Genomic DNA, 13,561 nt, shown 5'->3' with positions numbered 1-13,561 from the left:
CTTTTGAAAGTTAAGAGACCTTATCTTCGGTTATATAAAGCTAAACAACACCCGCATTTTACTTACTAACACCCTCCTCCTCATTAATGACTACTACACTTGCTACACACACCCGCAATTTACTTACTAGCTTCGTTGGTTAAATCTTAAATGCTTAAATCTTTTCCCCCAATTTTAAAAAATACTAGAATTGACTTTCAAAGCACCAACATTATTACTTTCTTTATCCTAGAATATCTGACACAATTAATACACATGCCAATATACTTGTAGACACTCATTTGTGTCTCCCCAAAACCAAACCCAGTGATGAGTACCTAGTGAAAGTGTGGAAAGTTTAGTGTTGCGGATAATTTTAATTTCTTTTCTCTTCTCTCTGTTTTTGAAAACTTATTTTGAGAAAACATCTAATCCAGTTTGGTCTGTCCATGATATGGGTCCAATAGTAGTGTAGTTGGATGGGGCTTGACAAGAGCTTTCCAACGATATACTATAAGCCCAATTCCGATGAATATTGAGGAAGTTATGGCCAATTTACTAAACTGGGTCCGGTTTGAGCCTTATGTGCGGCCCAATGATCTAGGGGAGGGCCTAATATAGATTTATCATTCCTAATGTAATTAGAAATGGTTTTAGTCTTCTAGATTATTCTAGAAGGTTCTTTTCATTCCTAATTCAATTAGCATTGATAAATTGACTTTTGTTGACTTTTCAGAGTTTTAATTAAAATCAAAGAGCATATTTTGAGGGAAATACGATTTTATCCTCCTATACGGCAATTTTTATCTGATTTTAAGAAAACGTGTGAATTTCCAAATCAGCGCCAAACGCCAACTGTAGCGCCTGGCGCTACGCTTGGCGCCTGGCGCCAATGGGCAGCGTTGGCGCTGGTTCAGTTTTGTTTGCGCCGGACTCTTTTTTGATATTTTATCTTTTTGGCTGATTTACTCTATAAATAACGTGCTAAAAACTCCGTTTTCGATAACCAGTTTTCATCAACAATCAACAATAATCAATTCTTATTTTAACCAATTCTTTCTCTCTCTCTCTTTTCTAAATTAGGTTTTACATACAAAATTCCGCATTCATTAGATCTAGATACACCTAGCCATATTCGAAGTTGCCTTCGCCCTAGACGTGAAAGGTTTAATTTTTGAGGGTTTGGTCCCAAATCTTTCAATTATTATTTAATTTAATTATTGTTTTGTTTATTATTTTCCTTGAAGTTACTAACGTGTGTATTTTGTTATTAGAAAGAGGTACGAGGCATCAAAGTAAGTACTTTAATTGTTTTATTGATGTTATGGTATAGAGTTCGTGCTTAGATTGTTATTATGATTCCTAGTATCATGTCTAGGGTAATTTTAATACCAAGTATGATAGAAAGTATGATGCCTTTTATTTTCTTCCTAATATTTATGATTGTTAGTATCATGTTAGGGCTAAATATATGATTTTTATGTTTAGTGACATGCTAGGGTTTGTTATTAATCTTGTTAGTATCATGCCTAGGATCTTGCTATTATTATGCTTTAACATGATTCATGATTTATTTTATAATTATTGTTATTATTATAATTTTATGATGATTATTTATTATGTTGCTTGATATTTATTGTTATTGCTTGATCACACCTTTTATGCATGTTTAAAGGGAATATATAATCTTGTTAGTAATCACGCTTAATAAGATAATTAATAATCTTGTTTAGGGTTAATTTGATTATAATTCAAGTGATCGCCAATAATAGTTTTGTTTGTGCATTAATATTCAACCAACATAGATAAACAGGTTTAGGGTTAATCCTATTGATTGCATGTTAGTCAGAAAGCGCACATGAATACGATCAGAATAAAGTATAGGCCTATTATTAAGGCAGGTTCAATCTCTTTTAGGTTGGATTTGTACCCTCATCCCCGAACCCTATTTGGTTCAAGACCTTATGGAGTTGACGATCTCTTGGATCGTTAAGGGGTGTAACCTTCACCCTGTGAACGGTTTACAAGTTCCTAAAAAAACTTGTTGGCGACTCTTTTGCTCTATCTTCTTTCCCTTTGGACGCCACCGTACTTTAGTGTATGATCACAGTGGGGTTCAAGCTAGGGGATTAACGCTTGAAATATTCCCTACAATACTAATTTGACTTTATTTTAATATAATTAATGTTAATAAAAATGCAAATTTTTATATGTGGTTGGCCACACCGTGTCGCAGAGATTACTTGATTTACTTGGTTAGGGGATACTTAAAGGGTTCTGTCAGGGAACTCGAGTTACTCGGTCAGGACTTACTCGATCAGAGGTTAATTAAGGGGTTATGTTAGGGGTTACTCAATTGAGAATAACTAAAGTAACCCTAATCAAGTAGCTCGAATAACCTCGGCCACACAGTGTGATTTGCCACACGGGAAAAATCCCCTAATGAAAGTTATTTAAAAAATTATTTTTATAAAACTTTATATTAATACCTTATCTACAAGGGCGAAGGGAAGGGAGGGGGGCTGGTGGAGGCCCGGCCACCCCGGCCCAGATTTGATGCCCATATACTATAGTTTATGGCCCCCCTTTAAATTAGTATATATAATATTCAAGATACAATTATAACAATAAATATACCTTGTCATGTTGGTTTGGTAATGTTTTATTTTTTTCAAGTGGGCTGGGTTCGAATCCCATCTCCTACCTATTTTTCTAATTAAAACTTCTTAATTGTTTACTTGCTTAATATGTTTATTTACTTAATAATTTTTGGGTAATTTTTAATTTATTGAATGGACATTTAAGACCAAATTTTAGGGTTATATTCTACTTAATTTGACAATTGTAGTTATTGTATTGATATACATTAAATCATGAAATAAAAAACACTAGATTCTTTTTTTACAAAAAAAAGTTAATAATCAATAAGAGGAGGGTTCCACTTCAAAGGCAAATTTTTTTTTTACAAAAAGTTAATATTCAACAAGAAGAGGGTCTTTTCTGCAATGAATACCGTCAAAATTCAACTAAGGAGTAAAAAGGAAGATGATTTTCTTAGAGATGTTTTGGTTGTATACAAAGAAAAAGTGATTGTCGTATATTTTAGTGTTTAATCTTTGATTGATAATTTTGCTGCTATGAAAAATCATCGAGTACGATTTAACTGATTTTTTTGGTGACAATAAAATATTAGTACACTTTAATTTTTTCCATCAATCTTTTGTCTAATAAGTCCGGCCCCCGGGACTTGAAAATCCTGGCTTCGCCCCTGCTTATCTAACAACATATTCTATGATAATATAGGTTTTTATTATGTTTGTAAAAATTATGATCAAAGCTAATGCCTGAATAGTGAAAAAAGTCTAATATCACAAATATTATGAGACGGAGGATGAGATGGAGGAAGTAGTAGTTTAACTTGACCCCTTTCTTTATTCAAAAAAAAAAAAAAAAAAAAACAAACAAACTTTTACAAACCGTCATCCCCTTCACTTTCTCATCGGTCATCACTCTTCCTCGATTACTTTCTCTCTTCTCCATTACTCAACTACCCTTCTTCCCCAAATCAGCCACTACCCACCGTCGTGGTCTTCAGGCCCACCACCACCTATCTCTTCCACTTCACTACTTTTACATTGTGGTTACTCATGTTCAAATTATAATTGTAATAAGTTCGTTTAAGTTCTGATAAGTTAAGATAAGTTCAATTCAGTTCAGATTAGTTTAGATAAGTGAAAATTAGGTTAATAGAACACACCTTAGTGTTAATCCTGTCAAGAGGAAATTTAAAATGCATTGTACCAAAAAACACAATAGTGATGAAAAAATAAAAAATAAAAAATAAAAAAAAACTCTAACAATGGCGATTATATATTAGGATGCATGGACACTTCACCCAATTGTCGTGTCCATGTCGGTCACCATGTCAAACATCGACACTCGTTGGATACAAGACGATATGTATCGGACAGTGTCCTACTCTAATTATCTAATATGGTCTGTTGTGCTTTGTGACAAGCCACCTTATTTTATTTTTTTTTTAAACTTTTTTTAATAAGAAATTTTAAGTAAGTAAGATGAATAAGGTAATAGTTAAATAACATGGACACCTTCATATATATAGCTCATTGTTATTTGTGAGGTAAAACAGTATTATATGATATTGTTAATATGATATAGTGTGATCTAATGAGAGGACACAATAAAAATACATGATAAGATTCTTTATTAAACAAGGAAAGATTGATTCCATTCTATCAGGAGTAACCTCGTTTGAAAGAAACTTTGAATACCTGAAACAATTGACTCTCTCACAATGTCCCAGTGGGACTTGAAAAATTTAACTGTAATTCCGTTAGGGCCTGAAGACTTATGGTTCCCTAAATCAAGCAATTCAAATCTCGGAGGCCGAGAAGGGACATCCAAATTAACAAGTTGAGAGGAATTGAATCGAAGAAGATCTAATTTACGAAGGACAATGTCAATTTCCAGATCATAAGGAGACATGCAATCACAATTGAAGGTTTTCTTAAGAGATTGCATAACATCACACTGAACATTCGACTGCCCATGCTCTCTGTGGCCATCAAGTAGGGAACTAATCTCATTCTTCTTCTGTCGACTTTTGACCTTAGAGAATAATAACTTAGACATGCAATCGCTTTAAGTATCTAGTTCTTCTTGCAGCGTTCTCTCCAAAGTTGCAATAAAATAAAATACTCTCCTTTTTTCACAGTTTTAACATTATATATATTGACCTTATATTGGTGTTACTACTTAGGCCCCGTTCACTTAACCTTATTTTTGCTGAACTGAAATTATTTTTACTAAATTGAAATTATTTTTGCTGATTTTAAATTATTTTTACTGAACTGAAATTAATTTTACTGAAATGAAATTATTTTTGTTGAACTAAAGTTATTTTTGCTGATTTCTTATTATATTTCTTCTTTAAGTTTACTTATTTTACTGAACTGAAATTACTTTTGCTGAACTGAAATTATTTTTACTGAAGTGAAATTATTTTTACTGAATATTATTTTTTTAAGGTGAAGTGGACAGGGCCTTACTAGAATTGTTTTTTTTAATTAAGAAGCCAAGTTTAGGATAAGTCCAAAGTTTTTAAGATCTAAAAAAAAAAAATTTAATATCACATTGATCATTTTTTTTTTTGAATGGAAGATCACATTGATCATAGTAATTGCATCTAGAAATGGTTTTGTGTACAAAGGATGCACATTAATTTTACGTAAAACGGTTCGTTTGAACGTAATTTTAACTATTCTTATTGCAACTTTAACCACTTAAAGGATAATTTTTAATTTGTCGTCATTGGTTTAAATTTTATTTTAATGTGTAATTCCTTATAAATACGTGATTACATAGTATAAAGACTAATATGATTAATCTAGCTAATACATTATAAGTTTTTTTGTAAGATAAAATTTATTAATAGAAAATAATAACTTTTACAGTATAAAGGCTAACTTTAAGTACTTTTAACATAAATTTAACCTGTTTTATAATAAAATAACGTACACCCGTTGTACACAAGATATTGTCTTACATCCAATATCTGTATGGATTTTATGACCCTTAAATCCTTGAAATATTATATTCCCACAAATGTAAGTTCAAATGGGAAAGAATTTAGTTTGATTCTGTTGAAAATCAATATTAGATATGTACACAGATTATGTATCCCCAAGATAATTTCTTAAAAAAGAGATATCATTGACAGATTATTTGACTAATCTCATTATAAATTGTTTAAGCTTTAATAAATGATAGATTATTATTGGATACTACAGCTAGTATTGAAGCTAGAGGTACTCTCCAGTCTCCATTCACCCTTTTTTACCATTAGATGTCTTTTTTTTTTTTTTAAATATTTTTAATGCAGTTCACTTCTACTATGTTTACATGTTAATATTTTCATTTAAGATTAATAATCACATTATTGGTCTATAGAGTACATAAGTAGCTTGGCAATTTGTTGGTTCACTGTGTGTTTTATAAAATGGAAAAGTTTTTGCAATTGTTTTAAATTACAAAATCTCTAAACTATACTTTATGGTTTTTTTGTTTTTTTTTTTTTTAAGAAATAATTTTTTTTAAAAAACTTATTTACTATTATACGTGATAAATATAATAAAGTGACATAAATAATAATGTAGTAGAAATTTATTGTCAAAAGACACGATAATTTAACATAAAAACAAAAATGGTGTAATTAAATACAAACAAAGATTGGCTATATTTTCTTGTCATCATTGTCATGTCACATTATTATTTTCCACATAGATGTCATTTATTCTAGTTGATAGTAGAGATATTCCAAGTAGAATAAAAAAAAATTACAGAAATATATTTTGTTGTGACTCTCCACCTATTAATTAGTATTATTGACTTGGTGTTTTTTTCTTAGATTTCACAACATTAACATGGAGAAGATCAATTATCTTATAGCAAGTTTGGTGAACATCTTAATAATCGTTTCACCAGGTAAATTTTTTATATGCTATGACCAAGTTTTACTAATTTACCAAATATTTATATAAACAAGTATAACTACTCCACTAGCTAAATCAAACAATCAGCTAAATCAAACAACCAGTGTAATGAAACACTAGATGACTCTAGAGTAACCATCGTTAAAATGACTACTATTATACTAATTTTTTACTGGATGATTTTGATTTATTTTTTACAGTCAAAGTTAATTATAAAAAATTTATCTAAATTTTATAATTCAGTTCTTAATTTTGAAATCAATTCAATTTTTTTTAACTGGAATAAAAATAAATTAATTAAAAATATTTAAAAAATAAAAATAATAAAAATAAAATTTAAAATATGAAAAAAAACATTTATAATTAATTTTGATATAAGAAATAAATAAAAAACAAATCAGCAAATAAATTTTTTTAATAATGGTAATTATTTTAAGGATGATTACCATAGAATTTTTATATAGTTGCATGATTAAACCATCCTACTAAATTAGTCAACTACTAAATTTATTTATTTATTTATTTTTTTTTTGAAAGAACAACTAAACATTTAAACATGCCTAATAAATCATCATTCATCTAAGAAGCAAATTCCATAGCAACGATAGCTCAATCTCTAGAATTTGGTTGTTGTTGTTGTTGGGTTTTTTTTTTTTTTTTTTTTTTTTTTTTTTTATTTTTTTATTTTTTTTTTTATGATATGTAAAATAAATTTTGAGATATTTCTAATTAGGTCAAAATATTTTACTCATGAACACAACAATGTATAAATAAGAATGTTAATTTTCAAACTTTTTACAAAAACCCACTAAATCTTTAATACTCAATATGTATGCGTACAATAACACAAAATAATATAATTACCTCCATTAATTTTTATACAAAGAAATATTTTATGTCTCACAAATAATACCCATTTGTTTCAATTAAAAGTTATCAAGATAGTAATTTGGTTATATATCTTTGTTATGGGTACCTACTCAATAGTTGTATCATCTGGGGATTTGGAGCCGCCAATTAGCCCAGGGGAGAGTATCGACCACTTCATCTTAGCATTGCCATGGCCTACCAACTTTTGCCGTACAACCAGATGCACTAGGCCACCGGGTGTGGTTCTCCCGAACTATTTCACGGATCATGGCTTATGGCCGCAAAAGGCGTTCCCACCGGGTGCACATAGACTTCCAGGGCACTCGTCTCTAATAGAATGTAGTCCTACGCCACAATTCGACCCAAATGCCATCGCACCACGTTACAACATTCTAAAGCATTTTTGGCCTGATCTTACCACTATGGATCCAACTACATCTCTTTTTGGAAACATGAATGGGATAAGCATGGAACTTGTACCGAGCCCATGTTCAACCAAACACAATACTTCACTATCACTGCGGATATTATTAATGGTCTTGATATCGTAGGAATGCTAAGGAATGCAGGTTAGATAACAAAACTCGAGTTCATGATATGCATCATATATACTACTCTCTCCGTTTCATAATGTTAGTCCCATATACTATTTGAGGCGTTTCAAAAAGATGTACCCATATTGAATATATTTCATTTATAACTAGATTGTTTTTGGAATTAATTGATTGTGGATTAATGACATGACTCTAAGTAAGGAAATTTTTACCTTAAATTATACAATTATGACTTGTGCTTTCCTAATAAAAAAAACCAAAAAAGTTAAATAAGGTAAACCAATTATAAATTATACATATATGTTGTACTTTAATGTTAGATTCCAAATATATTTGCTTTCTTATTTTATGTGATTGATTCTATATGGAACTAACATTATAAAACGGAGGGAGTATATGAGTACATGTTACAATATATACTAATTAAATTACTACCTCTGTAGCATAATAGGTGTAACTTTTGAATTTTTTATATCTTACAAACAATACTCAAAAGTTAATCGTCAAATAATTTATCTAATAACATTATACTTTAATGTATACATTGGTGATTAACTTCAGGAGTTTATCCGGGAGATAGGCGTTTAACTGCGAGGAGCGTAAGAGCAGCATTTAGTGGAATGGATCACATAAAAGAACCATTTGTTCATTGTGATTGGAGAGGAAGGTTTATATTGGAGCTCTACTTTTGCCTAAATCGTGATGCAAGTCAATTTGTTGATTGTAAAACCTTCTATGACATAGATAATGATTGTAATTCAAGGTTTGGCTTTTAAAGAAACTAGCTATTCGTACATGGTTTCATCAATTGTAAAGGAGAGTTTTATAAATAATAAATAATCTACATCTACAACCCTTAAAATGTTTCACTTGTTCCCCTTAATAGTGCTCACATGTGTGGGGTGCATGTGTGAGAAAGCTATGTGGCTTTGTTTTTTTTTTTTTTTTTTTTTTCGTGAGTTGATTGTGACCCTTCTATGAGCTTCCTGCATCCCTCCCTCCTTTCTCAGCTTCCTGCTTTCCTCTTTGCCTCTCTCTCAGCTTTCTCTATCTTGTAAGAGCTAATGCATGCATTGCCAGCGAGAACTTTGTCATCCTCAAAGTTTTTTTCTTTCAATTATAATGTTCTAGAATTCAAAAAACCCTAAGTTTCTTCTCTTCTTTTCTCTCACTCTCTCTCCTCTGCGGCGCCTCCATTGATTCCTCTGAGCCTCATCTTACAACCACTCAATCATGGCGGAACAGGTACTATTTTAATCTTTTTACTTCGATTAACTGTATTTCGTTCTTATTATATAATCTTATACAAATAGTATTTATGTTATCATTTAATTAATTTACATTTCATTATTTGTAAAACAGACCGAGAAGGCCTTGAAGCAGCCTAAAGTATTTCTGAGGTAATCATCCAACTCTGTAAAATGTTAAAATTGTTAGATATTTAAGTTAAATTATTCTATTTTAATAACATTATGGAAATTGCAGCTTGAAGAAAGCTGGAAAGAGAAAGCGACCACGGGGAAGGAGGAAACAGGTTCTGGAAGAGCATTAGTTTGGGTTTCAAGACTCCCAAAGAAGCTATTGAAGGTTAATTCTTTTCCTTTTTTAGGTTGGGTTAAAGTATTGATGACCTTGCTTAACCTCGAGATCTTGTTGTTGCTATTCATGTTCTTCACTCTTCTACTTGTTTGTATTCATTTTAATTGTTTTCTAAAATTTTAATTGTGGGTTTGTTGAATTACTCTTCTGAAATTAGTTGCAATAGGAGTAAGTGCCCCTTGTTTACTTAGCTGCTGTTCTTGAGTACCTTGTTCTCTCCTCCATTGAAGCAGTATCTGAGGTAAATTTTTCTTTATATTCTTTAAATTATCGAATATCAATTTTGCAGATTTAATTAGTCTGAACTCAACCTTTATTCTTTCCTATGACTTCATAATTCTATTACATTTCATAATAAACCACTAAAATCATTTATTTATGTATAACTCTTAATTGTTTGTCATCTAAACAAGGATTTATAACCAAATGCTATTATACATTACTAAATTAATCATTTTGTGAATAGAGTACCATATTTTCTTCTGATAAATAAATCAATTTTGTATTATTGTGATATGGTATTTTGGTTTGGTGGTTAGTGTGTTTGTTTTTCTTTTCCCATCATTTACAAAGTTACAATCTTGGAGTTGGGCCTGATTGCATTTATTAAGTAATGAAGTGCCAGCCAAAGAAATAAGAACACACTGCCAAGGAATTGTTATTGTGTAGTCATGGGAAACAATATAAGAGACTAACCCTCATCATATTCCTGTTTTAGATCCTAACATGCCATTTTTAATTTAGATGTATATTTGTGTATTTCTTGAAGTCATTATTATCTATTTTTATTGTATGTGGGGATTGATGTGCACCAAATTTAGATTAAGCTTGCCTTTTGATAAAATCCTCATTCGCGTTTAAACTCATGCGTCACTTTTGAGTTGCCAGAACTTCCATGTAAATATGTAAGTATTTCCTGGTGTTCTGGTGTTGTTATCCTTGGAGATCTTGTTGTTGCTCTTCAAGTTCCTCACTCTTCTACTGGTTTGTATTCATTTTTATTTATTTGGGAGAAAACATTCTTTATACTATCTAAGGATTACCCTTGATAACGGATAAAAGCAAACATGAAAAATCCCAAATTTGATTGATTCATGGTCTTAAGTCTCTTAACACATCATTTTGATTGTTTCAGCTAAAATTGATTTGCTTGTTAATTAGAAACTCATGTTTTCAGTTTGGGGATTAGCATGCATGTTGGGTTATCAAATTATTGTATTTGCTTAACTATGTTTGCTCCTTTCTATAGTATTTTTTTAAAACTCCTTTTTACTGATCTGTGTTGTTTATTTTTGAGGTTGTATATATGAGGAGAAGAAAAGCAAGGGATAATACTAGGAGAGGCAGCTATGCTAAGTATCTTAAATTTTCTAATTTTTTTACTTTTAATTTTCCTGTTATTGAAATTGATTGTTTGGGCTTTTTTTTTAATTTAATTTAATCTTTTTGGTTATTGATCTTTAGTCAACTTATTGATGAAGAGCAGTAGAGCACCTTTTGCTGAATTATTTGAAAAAATTGATGCAGTGGACGCAAGTGCTGGCAAACGTGTAGCAGAATACTTCTTGATTGACTTCTTGATTGACTTCTTGTTTATCAATTTTTACAATTTTAGCAAATCTGTATTGCCTTATTTAAATATCCTTATTTTAATTTATTTTACAATTTTGTCTAAATATTTGAAATTTAGATAAATGTTCTTTATCAAGTAGCTTTAATGTTTTAGAATACGTGCGATATTGACAAGGAACATTCCTTATTTTGAGCTTAGTTTTTTTGTTGGGTAATCACTTACTTCGTATATGTTAATTAGCTATTGTCTGTAGTGCTATTAACTTGTGTTATTGTGTATAAAAATCGTTATAAACAAACTAATATGAGATTTAAACAATAAACACCCAATAACATAGTCTAAATAAAATCGCAAAACATACTAGCCAAAAAAAGTCACACTTTCGGCGTCACTCACTAGCATCACTACATTGCTTTGCGCGCAACGCGCACTTGTGCAACTCTAGTAATAAGGAAAATTTGTAAAAAAAAAAAAAAAAACCTTTTAAATGCACCATTTTGCGAAAAAAAAAAAACCTTTTAAAAGCTTTTTGGCTAAATGAAACCCGATTTTTAACATTTTGGCAAAAGAAAACCCGAATGTGAAGTTTTTTTGTTGAAGACAACCAAGTGCCTCTAATCCACTTAATTAACTTCTAATTTATTCTAATTATCCTTTTAACACTCACTTAACCATTTTATAATTAAATTAATTTATAAAAATAAAAACTACCACCACCCACCACCTTCCTCCCTTTACCCCTCCCCTTGCAGCAGCCCTCTCCTTTCCCCCTCCCCTTGCAACAACTCTCCTCCCCCACGCCACCTACAACCCCTCATCCTCGGCCCCACCTCCACCGTTGGTCGACTCCCCTTCCCCCTTTACCTCCGGCCTGCTGCAACCCTTCACCTCCCCCTCCTTTCGAACATCTACCTCTCATTTCTCCCACAAACACTCTCAAACGCACTACCAAAATTTGCTATAGAAGCTTCAAATAAAGTTCTCCCACACATTCAATGTATTTTAGCTTCGATTTTATCTTATAATATGCTTGAATTTTGTAATTTTTAATTTGTTCGTAAACCCTAGAAAAATCAATTTGGGGGTTTCTAATTTTGTGCATCTTGTTTGCAATTGATGCTTGTTTTGGTTTTGATTAATATGTATATGTTTCTAGGATAATTTAGAAGCAAATTGCAATAAATTTGAGCCAAATTAGAGCCAAAGATTGAAAATCAGAGCCAAATATTGATGAGGTAAGGGATGGTTGGCCGACGGTAAAGGGAGGTCGCCGGGGGTGGGGGATCTGGGTGGGGGGGTCCGATGGGGGAGGGGGTGGTTGGGAGGTGGCGGTTGGCTAGTGGTTGAGAATTGGGAGGTGGTGGTTGGCTAATGGTTGGGAGGTGGTGGTGTTTTTATAAATTAAATTTAATTGTTAAATAAAAAAGTTGGTTAGAGAGTGATTTAAAGAAAAAAAAAATTAGAGACTAATTAAGTGAATTAGAGAACAATTAGGAAAACAGGTTTCTCTTTGCAAAAAAAATGAAGGTTGTGGTTTTTTTTAACAAAATGGTGCTTTTAAAAGATTTTTTTTGACAAATTTTCCTAATAATAATAATAATAATAATAATAATAATCACTACGTGAAAAAATGAATTTGGCACCGGTTCAAACCCGGCCTAAGGCACCGGTTTGAACCGGTGCCAATTTGAGGGGTGCCAAAAAGGGGTTTAAAAAGGCACCGGTTCAAACCGGTGCCAAAAATCAAAATAGGCACCGGTTAACCGGTGCCAAAAAGGCCAACATGAAATTATTTCAAAGTTTTTGGCACCGGTTAACCGGTGCCAAAAACACCCCAAAAATCAAAATTTTTTTTATTTTTTTATTTTTTTATTGTCGTCGTCATTTTTCACTTAAAAATAAAATTGACTAAAATAAATAAGAACAACAACAATATCATTGAATATAACCGAAATTTACAGTATATAATCAAGAAAAAATTACAATATACGAATTATAAAATTAAACAATTACAACATATAAATAAATAAAAAAGAACTACAATATAAATAAAAAAAATATTACAACATCACAATAAAAAAAACCCAAACACTAAATCAATATTCTTGATTCTTGATTCTTCGATTATGTGCAATATTTTGGGCTTGTAAAGCAAATAGTATACCTGCGCCAATTAGTTCATCCAACAAAATCAATTAATGTAATAGCTGCGAAAATTAGTTACAAAACCAGAAAATTAAAAAAAAATCGAAAAAATTAAAATCGAAAAAAAATTAAAACCCAGAAAATCGAAAAAATTAAAATCGAAAATTAGTTAAAACCCAGAAAATCCAGAAAATGAAGAAAAAATTAAATTAAAACCCAGAAAATTGAAAAAAATTAAAACCCAGAAAATTAAAAAAAAAAATCAAAAAAAATTAAATCGAAAATTAGTTTAAAAACCCAGAAAATTAAAAAAAAAACGAACCCAGAAA

At 30.9% G+C, this 13,561-nt stretch overlaps 1 long non-coding RNA gene across 4 annotated transcripts; it reads left to right on the top strand.

Moving 5' to 3' along the window:
• The first annotated feature begins 8,881 nt into the window (after positions 1 to 8,881).
• On the top strand, positions 8,882 to 11,294 carry LOC145559485 (uncharacterized). 4 transcript variants are annotated; one of them, XR_014092730.1, is made up of 6 exons: positions 8,916 to 9,160; positions 9,278 to 9,315; positions 9,401 to 9,502; positions 9,672 to 9,755; positions 10,812 to 10,870; positions 10,979 to 11,294. It is a non-coding gene; the product is annotated as an uncharacterized LOC145559485 (long non-coding RNA). The 4 variants fall into 4 exon arrangements; XR_014092729.1 differs by having other exon boundaries at positions 8,882 to 9,160; positions 9,672 to 10,870; XR_014092728.1 differs by having other exon boundaries at positions 8,929 to 9,160; positions 10,812 to 11,294.
• The last annotated feature ends 2,267 nt before the right edge of the window (positions 11,295 to 13,561 follow it).

This window comes from Chenopodium album, chromosome 9 (genome assembly GCF_948465745.1).
Source record: "Chenopodium album chromosome 9, dcCheAlbu1.1, whole genome shotgun sequence".
Classification (NCBI taxonomy): Eukaryota; Viridiplantae; Streptophyta; class Magnoliopsida; order Caryophyllales; family Amaranthaceae; genus Chenopodium; species Chenopodium album.
Note: the sequence above shows the minus strand (reverse complement) of the source record. Positions and strands in the feature narration are given on the sequence as shown.